Genomic DNA, 27867 nt, shown 5'->3' with positions numbered 1-27867 from the left:
TGATACACCTGGGTCCAGAGAGTGTGTCGGCAGCAGCCTGCAGCATTTGGGAGTTCACCTTGCTGAAGTTAATTACTGCTAACAGCAGAGGCTCACTCCACAGGGCAGTGTGTGCTGTCGGTCCTCTGTTCCTCTAAGACTCCCCCCCCCTCCACTCCCTTTCCCCCAGCCCCTCTCCTCACCGGGATGTCTTCTGTCTTCCTTCTGCTGCTGGTGTAGCTGAGCAGTCGAGACGAAGAGGACGGGAGGTAGTAAACAGCATCATGAAGCTCACAGCCCGGCCTTCACAGCTGTTAAATGATATGGCCTCCTAGCCCACTGCACACATCTAGTTTTCTAAAAGAAAATGTACAGTGATCCTTCAACTTACAATGGCCTCAACATACAATAGTTTCAACATGCAATGGTCTTTTCTGGACCATTGTAAGTTGAAACCAGACTCAACATACAATGCTATGGACAGTCAAGATCTGTGAAACGCGTCAATGGCTGGAAGATCTGACCAATCAGAATGGGCAATTTGTATGCACTGGCTGGTGTCTGGTAGGGCCCCCTACAGTACAGGGAGGTACTACATGTTCTGTATTATTTACCTGTACCAGGGTTAGCTGCTCCTTTGGACACCAGGTGAGGGCGACTCCATGTTACTTTTTTAGGACACTGCCTGTACTGTAGAGGACCCTGAAGAAGCTCCTGTCCTCTACATAGACCAGTGTTTCCCAAGCAGGGTGCCCCCAGCTGTTGCAAAACTACAACTCCCAGCATGCCCGGACAGCCAAAGGCTGTCCGGGCATGCTGGGAGTTGTAGTTTTGCAACAGCTGGAGGCTCCCTGCTTGGGAAACACTGACATAGACAGTGATTTACAGCTCCCAGCAGATCTTTCTTACTGTTATATGTAAGGATTTGTTTTATCTATATTAGTTATCTACTTATTTTTCTTTAATCCTCACTTTTTCCTATTTTTAGAAGACATTTTGTTGCCTTTAGAACCAATTACCAGGTTTCCATAGAGTTCTGGTCTCAACATACAATGGTTTCAACATACAATGGTCGTCCCGGAACCAATTAATATTGTAACTTGAGGGACCACTGTAATTGTATTCCTATGTAGTGTGGCCATGTATTGTGTACATGTGTGCAATGTGCAAATTGTGTAGGAGTGGCCTGTATACTACAAGTGTGATTATTTATATGTGTATGTTTATTGTTTATGTTGTATTTTCAAACTGTATTTTTATTAAGCATCATTTTAATATGTTGAGGTATTAAAGAGATTGTGCATTACCTCTGCATGAAAAAACACTGCTGTGCACCAGGCAGCACGGCTTCCAAGGTGACCGTCTGATGCATGACAGTCAGTTATCGTGCAGACACACTATTAAAATCGGACACATGACCAGTAATTTTCAGGTGTTTAACAGGTGCTGCAGCAGCTCTTCCACCTGGAACGCAGCAGCACCTCTCCATACCCAGTAAAGCAGCACTGCACAACCCTTTAAAGGAAAACGGTAATCCTGGGTTATACTGTGGGTGAACAGGAGACTGATGAGGGGTGACTGACTAAAATACATACCTAAGGTCTAAGGTATTTCCCACCGAAGATCCCCTTCTATCTTCTCTGAATTGCGTGCTGGAGGCGGACCTGCCAGCTAAATTTGCATATTTATTGTGACTCTACAGTGGTGTGGAAATTTAATTAAAAAAATACTTTTCCACGGGACTAAAACGGACCAAAATCTACTTGTCCCTCATGACGATCCACTTGTCTGGACCAATTTTCGCTTTTACACTCTCATTTTTAGTGTTGAGCGGCATAGGCCATATTCGAATTTGCGAAATATTTCGAGAATATATGGACGAATATTCCTCATATATTCGCTAAATTCGCATACTCGTAATATTCGCGGTTTATTTTCGCATATGCCAGTCTCACACAGTAGTATTAGAGCCTTCTTTACACCACACAAGCTGGAAGCAGAAAGGGATGATCACTGTGATGTTTACTGTGAAAAAAAAATTACAAAAAAAAAAACAACGAATATTCGTAAGTACGAATATATAGTGCTGTATTCGCGAATATTCGCAAATTCGCGAATATGCGATATTCGCAAATAAAATTCGCATTGCGAATATTCGCGAGCAACACTACTCATTTTTTCCTCCTTGCCCTATAATAGCCATAACTACCTACTATAATGATACCTTTTAATTTTTCAATAACGTATTCTCCGAACACAAAAAAATAAAAAATTATATGTAAATATAAATATATATATATATATATATATATATATATATATATATACAACTAAAGAATAAGTTGGCCAGCACTATTGATTCCAAACTATTGTATAGACCTGGCTTACAGGTGCAAGCTGCTGGGCTAAATATACAGCAACAGGAGAATACAGCAGCACACTGCTAGCACAAAGATATAGATAAAACATGAGTATATAGATAAAACATGCCGCCAAATTCGCAAGCTAAGTACCTCATAATTTCATAGTTTCATATTTTCATTTATTGCACTACAGCCGTATAGCTTTTCATGTTCTATCTATATACTCATGTTTTATCTATATCTTTGTGCTAGCAGTGTGCTGCTGTATTCTCCTGTTGCTGTATATACATATATATATATATATATATATATATATACCAGTGTGTGTATAAATATATATATATATATATATATAATTGGTGAAATGAGATAATTTTGCAGCTTTGGTGGTTTTCTTTTCTACGCCATTTACCTTGTGGTTGAGCTATCATGTTGTTTTGATACTTTAGACCGGCCTGATTACAGCAATACCAGATTTGTATAGTTTCCATCATGTTTTACAAAAAAATTCTGAACTTTTTCGAATTTTTATAATTGCCATTTATTGACCCTTGTAGCTTTTTTTTTTTTTTTTCCGCATACCAGGCTGTATGAGAGCTCATTTTCTGTGCCATAATCTGTTTTTTGTATCCGTACCATTTTGGTATTAATCTGACTTTTTAATTGCTTTTTAACTTTTTTTTCTGGGATATTATAAAAGTTGTAATTCTGTGTTTTTTTTAAATTACATTTACGTCATTTACCGTATGGGATACATAATGTTATATTTTAATAGTTCGTACATTTAAGCACAAAGCGATACCAGATATGTTTATTTTTATTATGTTTACATGTTTTACATGCTCCTACTCTGGACAGTTCCTAAAATGGATAAAGGGGTACTCCGGAGGAAAACATTTTTTTTTTTTTTAATCAACTGGTGCCAAACAGATTTGTGAATTACTTCTGTTTAAAAATCTTAACCTTTCAAGTACTTAAAGTTATCAGCTGCTGTAGATCCACAGGAAGTTCTTTTCTTTTTGAATTTCCTTTCTGTCTGACCACAGTGCTCTCTGCTGACACCTCTGTCCATCTTAGGGACTGTCCAGAGTAGGAGCAAATCCCCATAGCAAACCTAGCCTGCTCCTGACAGTTCCTAAAATCAACAGAGGTGTCAGCAGAGAGCACTGTGGTCAGATAACAGTTGATTTTAAAAAATGTTTTCCAGTGGAGTACCCCTTTAAAACAGTCATCTGTAAATCCCTGGCCCGGCTCCCCGCCAACGCTGGTTTGGGGTGGTTGTGGTCATGACATCACTCCCCCTCCATTCATGTCTATGGGAGAGGGCGTTACGCCACCTCCCATAGACATGAAAAGAGGGGGGGGGGGTGACATCTGACATCTTATGCCTTATCCTTTGGATGGGGGATAAGATGTCTAGGAGTACCCCTTTAATGGAATTGAGCTGCGATATCACACATAAACTGAGGACAAGAGTGGCGCTGTTTCGGGAAGAAAGCAGTTATGTTTTTTCTCAACACCTTTAAAATTGACATTCAATTGTACTACTATTATTGTGTTTTAGCATAAACCTCTGAAACCTGAAGCAGAAAGAATTGTATATTAAAAGTATAGTGATAGACGGGTTATCAGTGAATGGAGCACATGTCAAAAACTATAATTTATTCCAATAAGAACATTATATAATATTCACAAATATGTGTCTGAAATTATATGTTTTATGCAGAGCTGGCAGAGTTATTTCAGACTAGTTGACTAAGTATTCATTTTGGAATTCATTGTTTCCTCATGGTAAATAGAGCACTGCTATAACTGCATAATTCTATAATGAAAAATACACTTACCTGCTTCTTTCACTTACTGTAATGGAGTCACAGATTTCTTAATCTGTAAATGAGGTAAAGAAAAGAAAGTGAGGTGTATAAGAGACTGTTCACTCACAGTCTGCCCCTATTATACCATAATTGTGGGGTCTTAATAAACAATATTTTTTTAATTTTTTTTATGAGAAATATAAGTACTAAAACTTAAAGGGGTTATCCAGGAAAAACATTTTTTTTATATATCAACTGGCTCCAGAAAGTTAAACAGATTTGTAAATGACTTCCATTAAAAAATCTTTCAGTACTTATGAGCTGCTGAAGTTGAGTTGTTTTTTTCTGTCTAAGTGCTCTCTAATGACACCTGTCTCGGGAACTGTCCAGAGTAGAAGCAAATCCACATAGCAAACCTTTTCTACTCTGTGCAGTTCCCGAGACAAGCAGAGAAGTCAGCAGAGAGCACTGTTGCCAGACAGAAAAGAACAACTCAACATCAGCAACTGATAATTATTGGAAGGATTAAGATTTTTTAATAGAAGTATTTTACAAATCTGTTTAACTTTCTGGAGCCAGTTGATATATATATATATATATATATATATATATATATATATATATATATATATATATATAAAATGTTTTTTCCTGGAATATCTCTTTAAGGACACTAGAGGAAAGTCGGGGCAGCACCACTGCTACCTGCTACAATAAGCATACTCATGACTTGCCATGATGGCAGCAATAGTCCGAATTAACCATGGGGTGCACAAAGATTAAAAAAATACAATGTCCAACTATGCAAAGAATGTAGGAAGCTATTTGGAACTCACCATAAAATATTAAACTTTTATTATGTCTTCATTAAAAACCGCTGGCCAGCGGCAGGGAGGGAAGAAAAAAAGACGCCACAGTCTGAGCTGAGCGGGTTGAAAGCTACAAGCCTTGTTTTGTGGTCTCCCACTTCCTCTGGCCAGAGGAAGCTGCAGACCGCATTGAACTGCATTGTCATCAGGTTAATGGAGCGTGGAATTGACCAATGGGTCATGGAAATCAAGGGGAAGTAACACCAGACCTTTCTGTCCTGGGGCAAAAAAGACTCAGTTATAGGGGGCCCATATCAGTATTTTCTATAGTGCCCTCATTCTTCTATATACACCACTGCCCATACCCAGGCTACTTTCAGAGGTAGTGACCTGGTAGTTCTGGTGGCAAAGACCAGACCCTAATAGAAGGGAAATGGGTGAAAACCTAGAGGTTGTTTAGACCATATCCTCAAGAGTAGCCTAAAGTCAAACCACATGGGTGGCACAGCGAGCCCACACCCATTGCCTATCACCATTTGATCATAACATTGAAAATTATATATAGGGCAGGGGCTAAATTAGATTACTTTTGTAGGCTCCTAAATATCTACTACTATATTTGTTTACCAATGTACTGAAGCAGTATTTCTCAAGCGTGGTCCTTAATACCCCGCCCCAAGGGGACGGATTAGACTACGGGGTATTAAGAGCGGGGGGAGGGGGAAGGAAGGGACAGTTGGCGCATGGCCATAGGAGAAGTCCCGCCCGCTCGGTATTGGTGAGGGGAACATTGTAACTGCTGAGAAGGTGTCTTTGAAGTGGGCTGGGGATGGTACCCAGCCTAATGGTGAATTCCCTGCTGGCACAGGGAGTCCAATGGAGGGATGTGGGTCTCTGAAACTGGTGCGCTTGGGCCGGGTGATGTACGGCTTGGGGTAAAGCAGGAGGCCACTGATTTTAGCCGTGTCTTCAAGTCCTTCTCTTGACAGGTGTAAAATGTTATGACTAGTTTGGTTAATTGGTTATTGGGGTGTTTGATGTTCATACAGGTTTTTTTTATTGTGACAATGTTTTAAATTGTTAACATAGGCATGCGCATGGGGTGTGCCTGGGCACATCCGAATCAAGCCTCAAACTTGAGGCTCTATCTAGGGGCAGACTGACCGGCTGGTCCGATCATACGTCGTCCGAGTGCCCGGCCGGGTTAGGGGCCCGCCGCCGCTACTGAGGATCCGGGACACTCGTCCCATATCCCCAGCAGACAGCGCTGCCTTCTCCGGTATGTGCGATACATGCACATACAGAAGAAGTTGTCCCCTCTGTCTGAGCCGCATCTGCAGCTTACACAGAGGAGACGTGACCTCCGCCCCCACGCAGAACGCAGTACAGGCGCCGATGACATCACTACAGGGAAGGGGGGTTAACTTTGCTGCCTATTCCTACGGGGAAGGGGGGTTACCTAACTTTATACCTGCATGCCTAACTACTTATCTACATACCAGGCTATCTAACTACCTACATACCCAGCTACCTTACTATATTACATCCCTTGCCTTCATACATGACTGCCTAACTACCTAGCTAGCCCTCTACCTACCTGGCTTGTCACCTACCTACATATCTGGTTTCCTGAGCTACCTACCTAGTTACCTATTTACCCTGCTACCGACCTACCTGCCCTTTTACTATGCAGGACACCAAGGAGGGCATTATTACAGTTTGTGGGCCTATAGATGGAAAGATTGTGTAGAGGACGGGAGGGGGGGGGGGGGGGCGGTTTGGCCACTGGAAAAATGCAGAGCCTGACATGTTTGTCCTGCAGATGTTAAAAGATCCACATGGTGGTCCCAAAATGTAACTGTAATCACTTATATGGTATACACATCCTGTGTACAGCTGATATCTACCGCCATATGGTCCTGTATATAATCACTTATACAGATCCTTTATAGTATACTGGTCTGTGTATAGTGGTTTTATTCAGTACAGTATGCCGGTATTATTGGTCATGGAAATTAACCTACGTTTAAGTGTTTCTTACATTTATAAATTTTAGTTTATTGTGTGTGGGATTTGGGTAGAATAGGGGCGTGGCAGAAGATTGTCAAGCTGCAGAGCCTAGCAGTGGCCCTTGCCTTTTTTGGTCTGGAGGCCCCAAGTGTTGTCAGTCCACCCCTGGCTCTATCACCTCTGTGCTGCACTGCCTTGCCATGCATTTGTTTCCCTGTTGATCCAATCCTCCTACACTATGTGAGCGATATTGCCGCACAGTGTAGGACGGACATGCTCCTCCTCCAGACCTCCCCTGTAGCATGCGTGGCGCGTTCCATGATGTCATGTGGAGGCGGAGTCAGGCAACGCAAGAATGAGGCACGGCCAGGTTACTGCGCAATACCAGCGGTATTACTCTCGGTATCCCACTCTTCCAGAGCGGCTTACGGCAGCCAATATCTGCTAGTGATTTTTTCATTTTTAAATCATCAATTTGCAATAAATTGTGTAATTTAACTCCTTGGGGACGGAGGGCGTATCCATACACCCTCGGCATTTCCGATCACTGCCGCTCGCCGGGCGGTGATTGGACCGGGATGCCTGCTGATATCTATCAGCAGGCATCCCGTGGCAATGTCTAGGGGGGTCCTGAGACCCCCCCATATCGGCGATTGCAGCAAATCGCAGGTCAATTCAGACCTGCGATTTGCCGCCATCCGGGCAAATCGGGTCACTGGTGACCCGATCTCCCGGAAAATAAGACTGATCGGAGCTGTCAGAGACAGCTCCGACCAGCCTAAAGCATAGGAGCGAGGTGGCAATGTTGCCACCCCCTCCTATTCCCTGTCATTGGTCGGTCAGGCTGACCACCAATGGCAGGAGGGGGGCGGGGGGTTAGAGTTCATTTCCCCCCACTCTGGGGAACACGGGCGGCGAGTGGGGGGACATGGCCCGGCTTACCCGGACCTGCGGTGGCGGAGGCGTCGGCATCCCGGAGCAGCGGCGGCAGGAGGAAGAGCGACGGCCGGAAAGTGCGGCAGAGAAAGCTGCAGTGAAGATCGCGATAAGTGATCTTCACTGTGGCATTCTAAAAGCAGCAAAGGCTGTCTGGGCATGCTGGGAGTTGTAGTTTTGCAACATCTGAAGTGGCACAGTTTGGAGACCACTATATAGTGGTCTCCAAACTGTAGCCCTCCAGATGTTGCAAAACTACAACTCCCAGCATGCCCAGACAGTCAGGGATGCTGGGCGTGTAGTTCTGCAATATCTGGCCCTTCAGATGTTGCAGAACTACAACTCCCAGCATGCCTGGACAGTCTGGGCATGCTTGGAGTTGTAGTTTTGCACCATCTGGAGGGCTACAGTTTGAAGACCACTGTTCTTCCCCAGTTGTTGCATAACTACAACTCCTAGCATGCCCAGACTGTCCAGGCATGCTGGGAGTTGTAGTTCGGCAACATCTGAAGGACCAGATATTGCAGAACTACACGCCCAGCATCCCTGACTGTACGGGCATGCTGGGAATTGTAGTTTTGCAAGAACTGTAGGCACACTGGTTGGGAAACACTGAGCTAGAGTCTGTTTCCTAACTCAGTGATTCTAACCCGTGTGCCTCCAGCTGTTGCAAAACTACAACTCCCAGAGTGCACTGACAGACCGTACATGCTGGGAGTTGTAGTCTTGCAACAGCTGGAGGCACATGGGTTGGAATCACTGAGCTAGAGTCTGTTTTCTAACTCAGTGGTTCCCCACCAGTGTGCCTACAGCTGTTGTAAAACTACAACTCCCAGCATGTACGGTCTGTAAGTGCATTCTGGGAGTTGTCATTTTGCCACAGCTGAAGGTTTGGGGTGCCCCCCCCCCCCTTGGGGCGCCCCCCACCCCCCCATGTGAATGTACAGGGTAAATTCACACGGGCGGGTTTACAGTGGGTTTCCTTCAAGGAAACTTACTGTGAACCCCTGCCTGTGTGAATGTACCCTAAAAACACTACACTACACTAACAAATAATAAAAAGTAAAACACTACATATACACCCCCTTACACGTCGCCCCCCCCCCCCCCAATAAAAATGAAAAACGTCTCATACGGCAGTGTTTCCTAAACGGCGCCTCCAGCTGTGGCAAAACCACAACTCCCAGTGTTGCCGGACAGCCATAGACTGTCCTGGCAGGCTGGGAGTCTTGCAACAGCTGGAGGCGCCCTGTTTGGGAAACACTGCTGTAGGGTTTTGGTGGAGACAAGCCCCATCCTTGTAACCGGGTCCACCCCTACTGCAAATTTCTTATTCAGGCCTCAAATGCGCATGGCGCTCTCTCACTTCAGAGCCCTGTCGTATTTCAAGGCAACAGTTTAGGGCCACATATGGGGTATCTCCGTACTCGGCAGAAATTGCGTTAAAAATTTTGGGGGGATTTTTCTCCCATTACCCTTTGTAGAAATGGTAAATTTGGGGAAAAAACCTGCACTTTAGTGAAAACATTTTTTTTTCATTTACACATCCGAATTTAACGAAAAGTCGTCAAACACCTGTGGGGTGTTAAGGCTCACCGGACCCCTTGTTACGTGCCTTGAGGGGTGTAGTTTCCAAAATAGTATGCCATGTGTTTTTTTTTTTTGCTGTTCTGGCACCATAGGGGCTTCCTAAATGCGACATGCCCCCAAAAACCATTTCAGCAAAACTCACTCTCCAAAATCCAATTGTCGCTCCTTCCCTTCTGAGCCCTCTACTGCGCCCGCCGAACACTTGACATACACATATGAGGTATATCCTTACTCGAGAGAAATTGGGTTACAAATTTTGGGGGGCTTTTTCTCCTTTTACCCCTTGTAAAATTTCAAAAACTGGGTCTACAAGAACATGCGAGTGTAAAAAATTAAGATTTAGAATTTTCTCCTTCACTTTGCTGCTATTCCTGTGAAACACCTAAAGGATTAACAAACTTACTGAATATCATTTTGAATACTTTGAGGGGTTCAGTTTTTATAATGGGGTAATTTATGGGGTATTTCTAATATGAAGACCCTTTAAATCCACTTCAAAACTGAACTGGCCCCTAAAAAATTCCGATTTTGAAATTTTTTTTAAGAATTTGAAAATTGCTTCTGAACTTTGAAGCCCTCTGATGTTTTCCAAAAGTAAAAACATGTCAACTTTATGATGCAAACATAAAGTAGACATATTGTATATGTGAATCAAAATATTATTTATTTAGAATGTTTATTTTCCTTATAAGCAGAGCGCTTCAAAGTTAGAAAAATGCAAAATTTTAAATTTTTTCATCAAATTTTGGAATTTTTCACCAAAAAATGATGCAAGTATCGACAAAAATTTACCACTAACATAAAGTAGAATATGTCACGAAAAAACATTCTCGGAATCAAAATGAAAAGTAAAAGCATTCCAGAGTTATTAATGCTTAAAGTGACAGTGGTCAGAATTGCAAAAAATGCTCCCGTCCTTAGGGTTATAATGGGCTCCGTCCCCAAGGAGTTAAAATACAATGATTTAGTAAGCGCTAAATGGGACTTTATGATAGTTGTCAAATTGGTTAAATACATGTATGAAAATGAAGAAAAAATGCATACCCATATACAAATGTGAGCTGACATAGGCCAAAGTGAATAAATAGAGGTCTGATGAAAAATGGCTGCAGAAAAAAATAAGTATTAATATGGGGGATATTTTAAGGTAATTTAAATAAAGGTGTATAAACTACCTGTAAATTGTACTTGTACAGTAGCATATATATTGATAGTTGTTTGATGAATAAACAACGATGATATACTGTGGTATATAGATGAGACACTAATTTGTAAGAACAAAAAAGGCATCTGTTAGTGCATACAGATGCTGGTAGGTTTAGTGATGTTCACTTTATTCAAAATACTATACTTGCGGTTTTGATGCGGTTTTTCATACAATGCTGGTACTTCGGTTGTAGATTGGGAAGAGATGCCTGTGTCCAGAGTCATGAGGGTAAAACGGGAGAACGCCCCGGCCGGGGGCATCTCGACCGTACCTCGCTCACTTCGCGGTCAGTCTGGTGATCTTGGACGGTCAGTGGTGACGTCACTACTGGTGCCTCGGAGGTCCACAATGCTATCCTACGCGTTTCGGAAACTTGGATATGGTTTCCTTCATCGGGGAACTGCATCAAAACCGCAAGTATAGTATTTTGGATAAAGTGAACATCACTTAACCTACCAGCATCTGTATGCACTAACAGATGCCTTTTTTGTTCTTACCAATTAGTGTCTCATCTATATACCACAGTATATCATCGTTTTTTATTCATCAAACAACTATCAATATATATGCTACTGTACAAGTACAATGTACAGGTAGTTTATACACATTTATTTAAATTACCTTAAAATATACACTATATTAATACTTATTTTTTTCTGCAGCCATTTTTCATCAGACCTCTATTTATTCACTTTGGCCTATGTCAGCTTAGCTACTCATCACATTTGTATATGGGTATGCATTTTTTCTTCATTTTTGTATACGTATTTAACCAATTTGACAACTATCTTAAAGTCCCATTTAGCGCTTACTAAATCATTGTATTTTAGATATCTTTATATTGTGTACAATATACGGGAACGTACACTTTAGATAAGCAGCACATCTGGGCACACCACGGTATCCATATTATAGTGCTTCTGTAGCATATTAGTTATTAAATTGTGTAATTTATTGGTTATATCATTATTATTATTATAATAGTATATACTATTATACCATCTTTCTATGGATTCTCTAATTAGTTAGTCACCCTAATGTTTTAGTTTAACAGCTTTGATGATAACAGTTGTTTATTTATTTTATATATATTTTTCCGATTTTTTTTTTCCCTAACACTAAGAGTTTATTTCTTCTTCCTTTGTGCTCATTTGTATTTCATTTACTCATTCGTTCAGCCTCAGTCAGACCCAACTGTGTCACATATTAAAGGGGCAAATGGCTACCTACTGATAGTTTAGATTCAAATACAAATTGTTCTGATTTATTGTTTTAAACTTGCATGATACTACATATTGTTCACACAGACCTGGGCTGGTTTACTGAGTGCAATTCACATAGAGATCATGAGCAAATTAGCAATGTGTTGTTAGTTACTTGTGTGTGTGTATATATATATATATATATATATATATATATATATATATATATAGATGCACGCACGCTGCGTGAGTTTGTGCTTTAGGGTGCACACCCTAATGCAATAGGCTGCGCGTGCCAATGATTGTTAATGTTTTATAAAATTGGTCTGCTGTGGCCTTGTACCAGCAATAAGTGTGTGTCGTTTTTTCGGGAAAGGTTGGTGGGTGGTCAAGGCCTAGCAATAGGATATCCCCTTGTCATGTGGTGATGCCTGATTCACTGACTATAATTATCTCACCTGTAAAAAACTTAGGAAATCCAGAAAACATGACCTGTTAGGGGGACTTGAGAAACACTGTACTAAAGGGATGTGTTCATGTTCTGGCAACTACAACATTTTCAGCAGCTTAGACACAGTGTCCATTTTGTTATAATAAAATGGTGCTCTTCAGAATTGTTTATATTTTAGCATAATTTTGACCTAAAACTACATCACACAAGTTCTAAAAGTAGATAAACAGAACCAGTTCAAAATAATAAGTAAAAAAATGTAAGACCTGTACGTTTTTTGTGTTGTGGAAGATTGTCTAATATCACAGTAGCAAAGTATGTGAACCTTTGCTTTCAGTATCTGCTGTGCCCCCCTTGTGTTCTTCAAGCATAATGCTTGTCATGAAAATAGTCTCATTCGTTCATAAAGCATTGTTCCAATAGCTTTTAGGCTTGTCCAGGTGATCTTTAGCAAACTACAGATGGGCAGCAATGTTTTTTATGGAGAGCAGCACGTTTCTGTTACGCTTTGCGCTCCGGCCTCACACACTGGCCGTGAGCGCATGGTCCCCTTACCTTCTGCTGCCGATGGGGCTGGGACTCACATTGCGGGACCCACCCGCATGCGAACCCCAGTCCGTCACTCTCTGGGTGTTTCCCCTGCCTCTACTTCCGCCTCCCTGCTCCGGTGCGTGTGTCCCCGTCCCTTAGGACGTGTGCGCGCCGGAGATTTAAGATTTAAAGGGCCAGTACGCTCATTAGTGTAGCCACTAATTTATCTTGTTGATAAATAACTCCACCCTCCTCAGGATCTTTGTTGCCTTGTGCCCTAGAGAAAGCGTTCCTTTGTATTGCCTTGCCGTGTACCAGATCTCCTGCTCTTGTGACCTTGACCTTGCTTCTCTGCTGCCTGCCTACTGAACTTCTGCTACGTCCCGACTATGCTACTGTGCCGCCTGCCCTGACCTACAGTTATCCTGACTATGAGTTGTCTCATCCCTTCGGTGCTTTGCATCTCCTCAGCCGCCTGTATGGTCGAGCCGTTGCCGGGGGTTGCGATAATTATTCTGTATTTTTTCCTACTGAAGAAAGGGTCATGCTATTCAGCAAAAGAACCCTGAAACGTGTCTAGGTTAAATTGCCGCACCTTGTTACACATCGTTGGTGTGAACCTGGCACAGAGACTTGCTACATATTGGAAATATCCACCATTGCAGCTGTAGTCCGATCTGGACCCATACCATGATTTCATACTAACCTGAATCTGCTGGGAAATATCCACCCTCCACCCGCCCTGAGAAAACATCATTCTCCATCATTATCCACCACGAGGGACGCCAGCGCTGCGCCCGTCCTGCAATACCACCACAGGAGCAGCACGGAGGCCACTGGGGACGTTGTGCCAAACGTACCCCTGCATAATCCGAACTTTGCACGAGTGACAGCCCTGTGCCAGCGCAGCCGGCGTATGGTGGACGGAGACAACAACAAGCGCCAGGAGCGGGTGAGACACACTGTTACAGCAGCATCTAACACAGACCAGTAAGCCCGTACTAGTCAATAGACTGATAAAATCAATTGTACAAGTGTATACACTACTGGTCCATCTATTCATCATTAAGATATTTTATCAGCTGCACCCAAAAAAGGACTCAATCCCCCCTTTTTTCAGACCGGTATATATTTTTTAAATTATTTTTAATATATTTTTTATATATATTCTTTTTTTCACCATATATGATTGTTAGAATCAAGTCTTTTCATTTTTGTGATCAAAACCACTAGGGCCCAGTGGATTGTTCACCTTATATATCTGTGCCAGGATTAGATTAATTTTATACAATTTTATCAATTGTTTAAACATGTTTAATAAAATCTAAATCAATTGAAATTTCTCTATATTATATTTGCATTCATTGTGTACCCTTCGGGGTAAAATCCTAGAAGGATTGGTTATATATTTTCTTTTCAGATTTGTAAATGACTTCTATTTAAAAATCTTAATCCTTCCAGTACTTATTAGCAGCTGTATGCTACAGAGGAAATTATTTTCTTTTTGAATTTATTTTTTGTCTTGTCCACAGTGCTCTCTGCTGACACCTCTGTCCGTGTCAGGAACTGTCCAGAGCAGCATAGATTTGCTATGGGGATTTTCTCCTGCTCTGGACAGTTCCTGATACGGGCATCAGGTGTCAGCAGAGAGCACTGTGGACAAGACAAAAAAGAAGAGAATTTCATCTGTAGCATACAGCTGCTAATAAGTACTGGAAGGACACATTTTTTTATAGAAGTAATTTCAAATCTGTTTAACTTTCTGGAACCAGTTGATTTAAAAAAAATGTTTTCCATTGGAGTACCCCTTTAAGTTGCTTTAAGATTACCTTGGATTCCTTTCTGACCCTTGTGGACTGTAATACGCCTTGCTCTTGGCATGATCTTTGTTGGTCAACCACCCCTGGGAGGGTGATTATGGTCTTATATTTCCTCCATTTGTACACAGTCTGACACTTTAGAGATGGTTATTTAACCTTTTCCAGACTGATGAGCATCAACAACTCTTCTTCTGAAGTACTGAAATCGCATTTGTTGTTTCCAAGATACACTTCCCCAAATTTTGATAGAATCACTATTCTTTAATAACACAGGTCACTTACTTACAACCGATTGTCAACCCATTTATTGAAAACACCTGACTCTAATTTCACCTTATAATTTTCCGCTATCTGCTTCTTGCTTTCTTTAAGTAAATGGTGCCCTAGACATCAGCCTATCCTGCCTCCCCTTATCTTGGCCCTGGCATAGAGTAATGTTTTTGCCCATCTACTGTCATCTCATTAAAGTGATGGTAGGTTTTCTGTGTCACTTTTAGAAGTAACTCTTTAGCTTTGATGCCTGCATTAGAAGATGCTTCATTACGGGTTTAACCTCTCCAAGGTTTCCAGCTGCTGTTTTATTTAGCTGTCCTGTCTAGATTGCCTACAGCAACTGCGGGCAATGATTCTCCCTGCGGTATGTATGAGCTGCCCAACTATACTGCAAAATACATTATGGCTGAATTTGCCCTAAGAGTTTGGAAAGATCTAAGGTCTTCAGAGACCACGGATGTATTTTTTCTTTGTTTCAGCTCGCAGTATGAGCCTGTGGCATTTTAAAATGCAAGTCATTAGCGTCCACCAGGGTGATGTTAATATGTCTGTGTTTCAATCTCAGGACATCTTCCAGTTGCTTCTGCCACAACAATCTCTGCCATCTCAGTGCTTTTCAAGCCCCTTGTGTATTGTGGAAGCTTTGCAATGCCAGCAAGAATCACTGTTGACATCAGCCGAGACCAGTTTCTACTTGATTTATTCTCAATGTGTTTGCTGGCACCAGCTTTGAAAGTCATTCCCTTAGTGAGGGCAAAGCCAAGATAAAATTAATACAGAAGCGAATAAACATTAAAGTGTATCCGTCATCAACAAAAACTTTTTATAAAACGTAGTTAATACCATTATATGTATATTTGTAATATACATTGGTTAAATGTTAATGGTTATTGCCTGTGTGTCTCTATGAGGAGTCCAAAAACAGGAAGTGAGGGTGGACAATTGGGGCTCTGTGCAGTGAGGCTCTGTGACATGCTACAGACTCATACATCCAGATGATTGACAAGCCAGGAGTCTGCACAGAGCTCTGCTTGTCCTGTCCTCACTTCCTGTATTTGGACTCCTCACAGGAAATAGCTGCAGAGACAGCACTTTTTCGCCCATAAATATACACACTTTTTAACCAATGTATATTACAAATATACATATAATTGTATTATCTACATTATATAAAAAGTTTTTATTGACGACAGATACACTTTAACAGTTGAGTAAATAGTAAAGAAAAGAACAGTTTTCGCTCATTTGTGGATATATAATACACAGCTCAAAAAACTAAAGGGAACACTAAGATAACACATCCTAGATCTGAATGAATAAACTAATTGTATGAAATACTTTTGTCTTTACATAGTTCAATGTGCTCACAACAAAATCACACAAAAATTATCAATGGAAATCAAATTTATCAAACCATGGAGGTCTGGATATGGAGTCACACTCAAAATCAAAGTGGAAAACCACATTACAGGCTGATCCAACTTTGATGTAACGTCCTTAAAACAAGTGAAAATGAGGCTCAGTAGTGTGTGTGGCCTCCACGTGCCCGTATGACCTCCCTACAATGCCTGAGCATGCTCCTGATGAGGTGGTGGATGGTCTCCTGAGGGATGTCCTCGCAGACCTGGATTAAAGCATCCACCAACTACTGAACAGTCTGTGGTGCAACGTGGCGTTCACATGATGTCTGGGGAACGGGCGGGCCAGTCCATAGCATCAATGAATTCCTCTTGCAGGAACTTCTGACACACTCCAGCCACATGAGGTCTAGCATTGTCTTGCATTAGAAGGAACCCAGGGCCAACCTCACCAGCATATGGTCTCACAATGGGTCTGAGGATCTCATTTCAGTACCTAATGGCAGTCGGGCTATTTCTGGCAAGCACATGGAGGGCTGTGCGGCCCCCATAGAAATGGCACCCAGCACCATTACTGACCCACCCCCAAACCGGTCATGCTGGAGGATGTTGCAGGCAGCAGAAAATTCTGCATGGCATCTCCAGACTCTGTCTTGTCTGTCACATGTGCTGAGTGTGAATTTGATTTCATCTGTGAAGAGCACTGGGCGCCAGCAGCGAATTTGCCAATCTTGGTGCTCTCTGGCAAATGCCAAACGTCCTGCACGGCGTTGGGCTGTAAGCACAACCCCCACCTGTGGATGTCGGGGCTTAATACCACCCTCAGGGAGTCTGTTTCTGACCGTCTAAGTCAGGGGTCCTCAAACTACGGCCTGCGGGCCACATGTGGCCCGCCGAGGACATTTATCCAGCCCGCCGCTGCCTGGGACATCCCTGTGTCCCGAAAGATGTTTTTGGGATACTGGATGCGCTCTCGGAGACCCCGCATTTACTTTAAAAACATAGGGGCCGCTGGGAAGGTGGCGCACGCAGGGACGTGCGTGCGCCCATAGCAACGGAGCGCGGAGGAGCAGGGCAGCGATGAGGACGTGCGCTGGCCAGCTAGGTAAGTGTTACCAGCGGCACGTCAGCTTCGGTGCTCCGACCACCGCTCCTTCGGTCCCGGGACTTACTGCTATGTCCGGACGGGAGGAGCGGTGGTCGGAGCACTGAAGTGGAGGCTGTATGTCTGTGGGGGACATACTGCACCTAATGTGGGGGAACATACTGCACCTAATTTGGGGGATCTATACTGCACCTAATGTGGGGGTACATGCTGCACCTAATATGGGGGAACTATACTGCACCTAATGTGGGGAGCTATACTGCACCTAATGTGGGGGAACTGTACTGCACCTAATGTGGGGGAACTGTACTGCACCTAATGTGGGGAAACTCTACTGCACCTAATGTGGGGGAACATGCTGCACCTAATGTGGGGAGCTATACTGCACCTAATTTGGGGGATCTATACTGCACCTAATGTGGGGGTACATGCTGCACCTAATGGGAGCTATACTGCCCCTAATGTGGGGGAACATTATACTGCACCTAATGTGGGGAGCTATACTGCACCTAATGTGGGGGAACATTATACTGCACCTAATGTGGGGGAACATTATACTGCACCTAATGTGGGGGAACATTATACTGCACCTAATGTGGGGGAACATTATACTGCACCTAATGTGGGGGAACATTATACTGCACCTAATGTGGGGAGCTATACTGCACCTAATGTGGGGGATCTATACTGCACCTAATGTGGGGGAACATGCTGCACCTAATGTGGGGAGCTATACTGCACCTCATTTGGGGGATCTATACTGCACCTAATGTGGGGAGCTATACTGCACCTAATGTGGGAAGCTATACTGCACCTAATGTGGGGGAACATTATACTGCACCTAATGTGGGGAGCTATGCTGCACCTAATTTGGGGGAGCTATACTGCACCTAATTTGGGGGATCTATACTGCACCTAATGTGTGGGAACATGCTGCACCTAATGTGGGGGAACAATATACTGCACCTAATGTGGGGGAACATTATACTGCACCTAATGTGGGGGAACATTATGCTGCACCTAATGTGGGGGAACATTATACTGGCACGTCAGCTTCGGTGCTCCGACCACCGCTCCTTCGGTCCCGGGACTTACTGCTATGTCCGGACGGGAGGAGCGGTGGTCGGAGCACTGAAGTGGAGGCTGTATGTCTGTGGGGGACATACTGCACCTAATGTGGGGGAACATACTGCACCTAATTTGGGGGATCTATACTGCACCTAATGTGGGGGTACATGCTGCACCTAATATGGGGGAACTATACTGCACCTAATGTGGGGAGCTATACTGCACCTAATGTGGGGGAACTGTACTGCACCTAATGTGGGGGAACTGTACTGCACCTAATGTGGGGAAACTCTACTGCACCTAATGTGGGGGAACATGCTGCACCTAATGTGGGGAGCTGTACATGCTGCACCTAATGGGAGCTATACTGCCCCTAATGTGGGGGAACATTATACTGCACCTAATGTGGGGAGCTATACTGCACCTAATGTGGGGGAACATTATACTGCACCTAATGTGGGGGAACATTATACTGCACCTAATGTGGGGGAACATTATACTGCACCTAATGTGGGGGAACATTATACTGCACCTAATGTGGGGGAACATTATACTGCACCTAATGTGGGGAGCTATACTGCACCTAATGTGGGGGATCTATACTGCACCTAATGTGGGGGAACATGCTGCACCTAATGTGGGGAGCTATACTGCACCTCATTTGGGGGATCTATACTGCACCTAATGTGGGGAGCTATACTGCACCTAATGTGGGAAGCTATATTGCACCTAATGTGGGGGAACATTATACTGCACCTAATGTGGGGAGCTATGCTGCACCTAATTTGGGGGAGCTATACTGCACCTAATTTGGGGGATCTATACTGCACCTAATGTGTGGGAACATGCTGCACCTAATGTGGGGGAACAATATACTGCACCTAATGTGGGGGAACATTATACTGCACCTAATGTGGGGGAACATTATGCTGCACCTAATGTGGGGGAACATTATACTGCACCTAATGTGGGGAATGTCACGATGCCGGCTGGCAGGTAGTGGATCCTCTGTGCCAGAGAGGGATTGGCGTGGACCGTGCTAGTGGATCGGTTCTAAGTCACTACTGGTTTTCACCAGAGCCCGCCGCAAAGCGGGATGGTCTTGCTGCGGCGGTAGTGACCAGGTCGTATCCACTAGCAACGGCTCAACCTCTCTGACTGCTGAAGATAGGCGCGGTACAAGGGAGTAGACAGAAGCAAGGTCGGACGTAGCAGAAGGTCGGGGCAGGCAGCAAGAATCGTAGTCAGGGGCAACGGCAGGAGGTCTGGAACACAGGCTAGGAACACACAAGGAAACGCTTTCACTGGCACGATGGCAACAAGATCCGGCAAGGAAGTGCAGGGGAAGTGAGGTGATATAGGGGAGTGCACAGGTGATCAGACTAATTGGAACCACTGCGCCAATCAGCGGCGCAGTGGCCCTTTAAATCGCAAAGACCCGGCGCGCGCGCGCCCTAAGGAGCGGGGCCGCGCGCGCCGGGACAGGACCGACGGAGAGCGAGTCAGGTACGGGAGCCGGGGTGCGCATCGCGAGCGGGCGCTACCCGCATCGCGAATCGCATCCCGGCTGGAGGCGGTATCGCAGCGCCCCGGGTCAGTGGATCTGACCGGAGCGCTGCAGTGAGGAAAGTGTAGCGAGCGCTCCGGGGAGGAGCGGGGACCCGGAGCGCTCGGCGTAACAGTACCCCCCCCCTTGGATCTCCCCCTCTTCTTAGAGCCTGAGAACCTGAGGAGCAGACTTTTGTCTAGGATATTGTCCTCAGGTTCCCAGGATCTCTCTTCTGGACCACAACCCTCCCAATCCACTAAAAAAAAGGTTTTCCCTCTGACCTTTTTGGATGCCAGAATCTCTTTGACGGAGAAGATGTCCGAGGAGCCGGAAACAGGAGTGGGAGGAACAGATTTGGGAGAGAAACGGTTGATGATAAGTGGTTTAAGAAGAGAAACGTGAAAGGCATTAGGAATACGAAGAGAAGGAGGAAGAAGAAGTTTGTAAGAGACAGGATTAATCTGGCACAAAATTTTGAAAGGACCAAGATAGCGTGGTCCCAACTTGTAGCTAGGGACACGGAAGCGGACATATTTAGCGGAGAGCCATACCTTGTCTCCAGGGGAAAAAATGGGGGGAGCTCTTCTTTTCTTATCCGCGAACTTCTTCATGCGTGATGAAGCCTGTAAGAGAGAATTTTGGGTCTCTCTCCATATAATGGAAAGGTCACGAGAAATTTCATCCACAGCGGGCAGACCAGAGGGCAAGGGGGTAGGGAGGGGGGGAAGAGGGTGACGGCCGTACACCACGAAAAATGGGGATTTGGAGGAAGCTTCAGAGACTCTGAAGTTATACGAGAATTCGGCCCATGGAAGAAGATCTGCCCAGTCATCCTGGCGGGAGGAAACAAAATGTCGTAAATAATCACCCAAGACCTGGTTAATTCTTTCTACTTGTCCATTGGATTGAGGATGATATGCAGAAGAAAAATTTAATTTAATCTTGAGTTGTTTACAGAGAGCCCTCCAGAATTTAGACACGAATTGGACGCCTCTATCCGAGACGATCTGCGTAGGCAACCCGTGAAGACGAAAAATGTGTACAAAAAATTGTTTAGCCAACTGAGGCGCTGAAGGAAGACCAGGAAGAGGGATGAAATGTGCCATTTTGGAGAATCGATCAACGACCACCCAAATAACAGTGTTGCCACGGGAAGGGGGTAAATCAGTAATAAAATCCATACCAATCAGAGACCAAGGCTGTTCGGGGACAGGCAGAGGATGAAGAAAACCAGCGGGCTTCTGGCGAGGAGTCTTATCCCGGGCACAGATAGTGCAGGCTCGCACAAAGTCCACAACATCCGTCTCCAGAGTCGGCCACCAATAGAAGCGAGAGATGAGTTGCACAGATTTCTTGATGCCCGCATGACCTGCGAGATGGGAGGAGTGACCCCATTTGAGGATTCCGAGGCGTTGGCGTGGAGAAACAAAGGTCTTTCCAGGAGGAGTTTGCCTGATGGAGGCTGGAGAAGTGGAAATCAGGCAGTCAGGAGGAATGATGTGTTGCGGAGAGAGTTCAACTTCAGAAGCATCCGAGGAACGAGAGAGAGCATCGGCCCTAATGTTCTTATCGGCAGGCCGAAAGTGAATTTCAAAATTAAATCGGGCAAAGAACAGAGACCACCTGGCCTGGCGAGGATTCAGCCGTTGGGCAGACTGGAGGTAGGAGAGGTTCTTGTGATCGGTGTAAATAATAACTGGAAATCTTGATCCCTCCAGCAGATGCCTCCATTCCTCAAGTGCTAATTTAATGGCTAGAAGCTCTCGATCCCCGATGGAGTAGTTCCTCTCCGCCGGAGAGAAGGTCCTAGAAAAAAACCCACAAGTAACAGCATGCCCGGAAGAATTTTTTTGTAGAAGGACAGCTCCAGCTCCCACTGAGGAGGCATCAACCTCCAATAGGAAGGGTTTGGATGGGTCAGGTCTGGAGAGCACGGGAGCCGAAGAAAAGGCAGACTTGAGCCGTTTAAAGGCGTCTTCCGCTGGAGGAGGCCAAGACTTGGGATCGGCATTTTTTTTGGTTAAAGCCACGATAGGAGCCACAACGGTAGAAAAATGTGGAATAAATTGCCTGTAATAATTGGCGAACCCCAAAAAGCGTTGGATAGCACGGAGTCCGGAGGGGCGTGGCCAATCTAAGACGGCAGAGAGTTTGTCTGGATCCATTTGTAGTCCCTGGCCAGAGACCAAGTATCCTAGGAAAGGAAGAGATTGGCATTCAAACAGACATTTCTCTATTTTGGCATAGAGTTGATTGTCACGAAGTCTCTGAAGAACCATACGGACATGCTGGCGGTGTTCTTCTAGATTGGCAGAAAAAATCAGGATATCGTCCAGATATACAACAACACAGGAGTATAAAAGATCACGAAAAATTTCATTAACAAAGTCTTGGAAGACGGCAGGGGCGTTGCACAGGCCAAAGGGCATGACCAGATACTCAAAGTGTCCATCTCTGGTGTTAAATGCCGTTTTCCATTCATCCCCCTCTCTGATGCGGATGAGATTATAAGCACCTCTTAAGTCCAGTTTGGTAAAGATGTGGGCACCTTGGAGGCGATCAAAGAGTTCAGAGATGAGGGGTAGGGGGTAGCGGTTCTTAACCGTGATTTTATTAAGACCGCGGTAGTCAATGCAAGGACGTAGGGAGCCATCTTTTTTGGACACAAAGAAAAATCCGGCTCCGGCAGGAGAGGAGGATTTACGGATAAAGCCCTTTTTTAAATTTTCCTGGACGTATTCAGACATGGCAAGAGTCTCTGGGGCGGACAGAGGATAAATTCTGCCCCGGGGTGGAGTAGTGCCCGGGAGGAGGTCGATAGGACAATCATAAGGCCTGTGAGGAGGTAGAGTCTCAGCTTGTTTTTTGCAAAGTCCGCAAAGTCCATATAGGCCTTAGGGAGACCGGTTACAGGAGGAACCACAGAGTCACGGCAAGGGTTACTGGGAACCGGTTTTAGGCAGTCCTTGGAACAAGAGGGCCCCCAACTCTTGATCTCCCCAGCGGACCAATCCAGGGTTGGGGAATGAAGTTGAAGCCAGGGAAGTCCAAGTAGAATTTCAGAAGTGCAATTGGGGAGGACCAAAAGTTCAATCCTCTCGTGATGAGATCCGATGCACATTAGAAGGGGCTCCGTGCGGAAACGTATGGTACAGTCCAATCTTTCATTGTTTACACAATTGATGTAGAGGGGTCTGGCGAGACTGGTCACTGGGATGTTGAACCTGTTGACGAGAGAGGCCAAAATAAAATTTCCTGCAGATCCGGAGTCCAAGAAGGCCATAGTAGAGAAGGAGAAGGCAGAGGCAGATATCCGCACAGGCACAGTAAGACGTGGAGAAGCAGAGTAGACATCAAGGACTGTCTCACCTTTGTGCGGAGTCAGCGTACGTCTTTCCAGGCGGGGAGGACGGATAGGACAATCCTTCAGGAAGTGTTCGGTACTAGCACAGTACAGGCAGAGATTCTCCATGCGGCGTCGTGTCCTCTCTTGAGGTGTCAGGCGAGACCGGTCGACCTGCATAGCCTCCACGGCGGGAGGCACAGGAACAGATTGCAGGGGACCAGAGGAGAGAGGAGCCGAGGAGAAGAAACGCCTCGTGCGAACAGAGTCCAAATCCTGGCGGAGCTCCTGACGCCTTTCGGAAAAACGCATGTCAATGCGAGTGGCTAGGTGAATGAGTTCATGTAGATTAGCAGGGATTTCTCGTGCGGCCAGAACATCTTTAATGTTGCTGGATAGGCCTTTTTTAAAGGTCGCGCAGAGGGCCTCATTATTCCAGGATAATTCTGAAGCAAGAGTACGGAATTGTACGGCATACTCGCCAACGGAAGAATTACCCTGGACCAGGTTCAACAGGGCAGTCTCAGCAGAAGAGGCTCGGGCAGGTTCCTCAAAGACACTTCGGATTTCCGAGAAGAAGGAGTGTACAGAGGCAGTGACGGGGTCATTGCGGTCCCAGAGCGGTGTGGCCCAAGACAGGGCTTTTCCAGACAGAAGGCTGACTACGAAAGCCACCTTAGACCTTTCAGTGGGAAACTGGTCCGACATAATCTCCAAGTGCAGGGAACATTGGGAAAGAAAGCCACGGCAAAACTTAGAGTCCCCATCAAATTTATCCGGCAAGGATAGGCGTAGACCAGAAGCGGCCACTCGCTGCGGAGGAGGTGCAGGAGCTGGCGGAGGAGATGATTGCTGAAGCTGTGGTAGTAACTGCTGTAGCATAACGGTCAGTTGAGACAGCTGTTGGCCTTGTTGCGCTATCTGTTGTGACTGCTGGGCGACCACCGTGGTGAGGTCAGCGACAACTGGCAGAGGAACTTCAGCGGGATCCATGGCCGGATCTACTGTCACGATGCCGGCTGGCAGGTAGTGGATCCTCTGTGCCAGAGAGGGATTGGCGTGGACCGTGCTAGTGGATCGGTTCTAAGTCACTACTGGTTTTCACCAGAGCCCGCCGCAAAGCGGGATGGTCTTGCTGCGGTGGTAGTGACCAGGTCGTATCCACTAGCAACGGCTCAACCTCTCTGACTGCTGAAGATAGGCGCGGTACAAGGGAGTAGACAGAAGCAAGGTCGGACGTAGCAGAAGGTCGGGGCAGGCAGCAAGAATCGTAGTCAGGGGCAACGGCAGGAGGTCTGGAACACAGGCTAGGAACACACAAGGAAACGCTTTCACTGGCACGATGGCAACAAGATCCGGCAAGGAAGTGCAGGGGAAGTGAGGTGATATAGGGGAGTGCACAGGTGATCAGACTAATTGGAACCACTGCGCCAATCAGCGGCGCAGTGGCCCTTTAAATCGTAAAGACCCGGCGCGCGCGCGCCCTAAGGAGCGGGGCCGCGCGCGCCGGGACAGGACCGACGGAGAGCGAGTCAGGTACGGGAGCCGGGGTGCGCATCGCGAGCGGGCGCTACCCGCATCGCGAATCGCATCCCGGCTGGAGGCGGTATCGCAGCGCCCCGGTCAGTGGATCTGACCGGAGCGCTGCAGTGAGGAAAGTGTAGCGAGCGCTCCGGGGAGGAGCGGGGACCCGGAGCGCTCGGCGTAACAGGGAAATTGTACTGCACCTAATGTGGGGGGACTATACTGCACCTAATGTGGGGGAACTGTACTGCACCTAATGTGGGGGAATTGTACTGCACCTAATGTGGGGGAATTGTACTGCACCTAATGTGGGGGAATTGTACTGCACCTAATGTGGGGAATTGTACTGCACCTAATATGGGGGAATTGTACTGCACCTAATGTGGGGGAATTGTACTGCACCTAATGTGGGGGAACTGTACTGCCAACCCTAATGTGGGGGAACTGTACTGCCAACCCTAATGTGTGGGATCTACAACCTAATCTGGGGGGATCTATACTGCCAACCTAATGTGGGGGAGGGGGGGAACTGTGCTGCGTACTTAAAGTGGTAGTCCACTAATAAAATATATAAGTGTGCATAGGAATTTGTTCATGTTTTGATATCTATAGTCCGGCCGTCCAACGGTCTGAGGGACCGTGAACTGGCCCCCTGTTTAAAAAGTTTGAGGACCCCTGGTCTAAGTGGACACATGCACATTTGTGGCCTGCTGGAGGTCATATTGCAGGGCTCTGGCAGTGCTCCACCTGCTCCTCCTTGCACAAAGGCGGAGGTAGCGGTCCTGCTGCTGGGTTGTTGCCATCCTACGGCCTCCTCCACGTCTCCTGATGTACTGGCCTGTCTCCTGGTAGTGCCTCCATGCTCTGGACACTACGCTGACAGACACAGCAAACCTTCTTGCCACAGCTCGCATTGATGTGCCATCTTGAATGAGCTGCACTACCTGAGCCACTTGTGTGGGTTGTAGACTCCGTTTCATGCTACCACTAGAGTGAAAGCACCGTTAGGATTCAAAAGTGACCAAAACATCAGCTAGGAAGCATAGGAACTGAGAAGTGGTCTGTGGTCACCACCTGAAGAACCACTCCTTTATTTGGGGTGTCTTGCTAATTGCCTATTATTTCCACCTGTTGTCTGTTCCATTTGCACAGCAGCATGTAAAATTGATTGTCAATCAGTGTTCTTCCTGAGTGGACAGTGTGATTTCACAGACATGTCATTGACTTGGAGTTACATTGAGTTGTTTAAGTGTTCCCCTTATTTTTTTGAGCAGTGTACATGGCTAGAAACTGGGCCTTTTCCCATTGTAAATTGCTTGGTAAATACTCAGTTTTATGTTCATATACAGTAAAATTGGCAGTTTTTTAGGCAGAAAACATTGTTTTCATGGTTAAAAAAATCAGTTGAAATCATATAATAATTAGCCTAATAAAGATGGTAGCCGCAGCACTCACCATGGTATGTAAACTTATTTAGAAAACGGTCATAGGATTCATAGAGGAGGCGTCAATAATTTCATTTACTTAGAGATTTATCCTAGCCACGAGTGATGTCTAGATGTACGTCATGTGTACTTCCCCCCATTTATCAAAGAGGTGCACATTCTTAGATGTAGACAAAATAATGGGGGAGATTTATCAAAACCTGTCCAGAGGGAGAGTTGCCAAGTTGCCCATAGCAACCAATCAGATCGCTTCTTTCATTTTGCGGAGACCTTGTTAAAAATGAAAGAAGCGATCTGATTGGTTGCCGTGGGCAACTGGGCAACTTTTCCTCTGCACAGGTTTGGATAAATCTCCCCCAATGTGATCTGGGCTGGCGTGAAATTGGGCCAAAAATTTTGTTTATTTTTGAGTGTTTATAATTTTAAAAAGTCCCAGTTAATAAATAACCGACCACTGCATAATGCCAACCGTGCAGCACTACATGTAAGTTTTTTCTCAAATTAGTCTAAATGAATAGCAAAAGAATTTTGCAACTTTTCACCCTTTGCATAAGTGTTTGTGTCTTTTACCACACAAAAAGGATAAAACCAATGATAGATTCCTCCCACTTAGAACCACAAAAGACAACACTACCAAATGGGGCACATCAATTATCAATATATATAATTGTAGAAAATAGAATTTATTGGACACGAAAAAATACAGTGCACATAAAGAGGCTCTTGTTAAAAACCAGGTATGTTATTTTCTTTGATATCCTTGAAATAATGTTTCCATTGTAATCGATGGAAAATCGTCCATTAGTGCACACACACATGAAAATATTGGCCATAATTTCAACAGCTTTTAATTTGAATAACATGCCATTTATTTGATGGTCTTGATAATCTGATGGTTTTTTTTTTCAGCCCAGTATTTCCAGCCATTGAGAAAAAGGACAGTTTTTATACAAAAAAAAAAAAAAGACACTATTTTTTTCCAGTCAATTTTCCAACCAAGTTGGCTTTGAAAACAGTGTGTGAACATGGTCTCAGTCAGTCCCTCAGTACACAACACAACAGAAAAATGGCACACCAGCTTGGATATGTGCAGGACAACACCAATAATCACAGAGAACAAAGAAATCCAGCGCGGCTGTTAAAAACTTGGAAATGCTTATTCCATATTCAACATGGATATACAGGATCGTGGACAGGAAATGATGCAGGAAGAAATAATGAGGCATAGGGGGGAATACGGGGGGGGGGTGATGAGGCACAGGGGGATCACAGGGCGTAATGGTGAGGCACAGGGGGGATCACAATGGGAAATGATGAGGCACAGGGGGGATCACAATGGGAAGTGATGAGGCACAGGGGGGATCACAATGGGAAATGATGAGGCACAGGGGGATCACAGGGGGAAATGAAGAGGCACAGGGGGAAATTATGAGGCACAGGGGAGATCACAGGGGGAAATGAAGAGGCACAGGGGTGAAATGATAAGGCAC

The 27867-nt window shown here is 45.1% G+C and overlaps 1 long non-coding RNA gene across 1 annotated transcript in view; it reads left to right on the top strand.

The window, feature by feature from the left end:
• Positions 1-27480, top strand: part of LOC130362947 (uncharacterized) — a 78193-nt gene extending 50713 nt beyond the window's left edge. The window contains exon 3 of the long non-coding RNA XR_008891644.1: positions 27287-27480. This is a non-coding gene — a long non-coding RNA (uncharacterized LOC130362947). The remainder of the gene's footprint in view (positions 1-27286) is intronic.
• Positions 27481-27867: the final 387 nt, after the last annotated feature.

The sequence above is a fragment of the Hyla sarda genome, chromosome 3, assembly GCF_029499605.1.
Source record: "Hyla sarda isolate aHylSar1 chromosome 3, aHylSar1.hap1, whole genome shotgun sequence".
Classification (NCBI taxonomy): domain Eukaryota; kingdom Metazoa; phylum Chordata; class Amphibia; order Anura; family Hylidae; genus Hyla; species Hyla sarda.
This window is presented reverse-complemented; position numbering and strand designations above follow the sequence as displayed.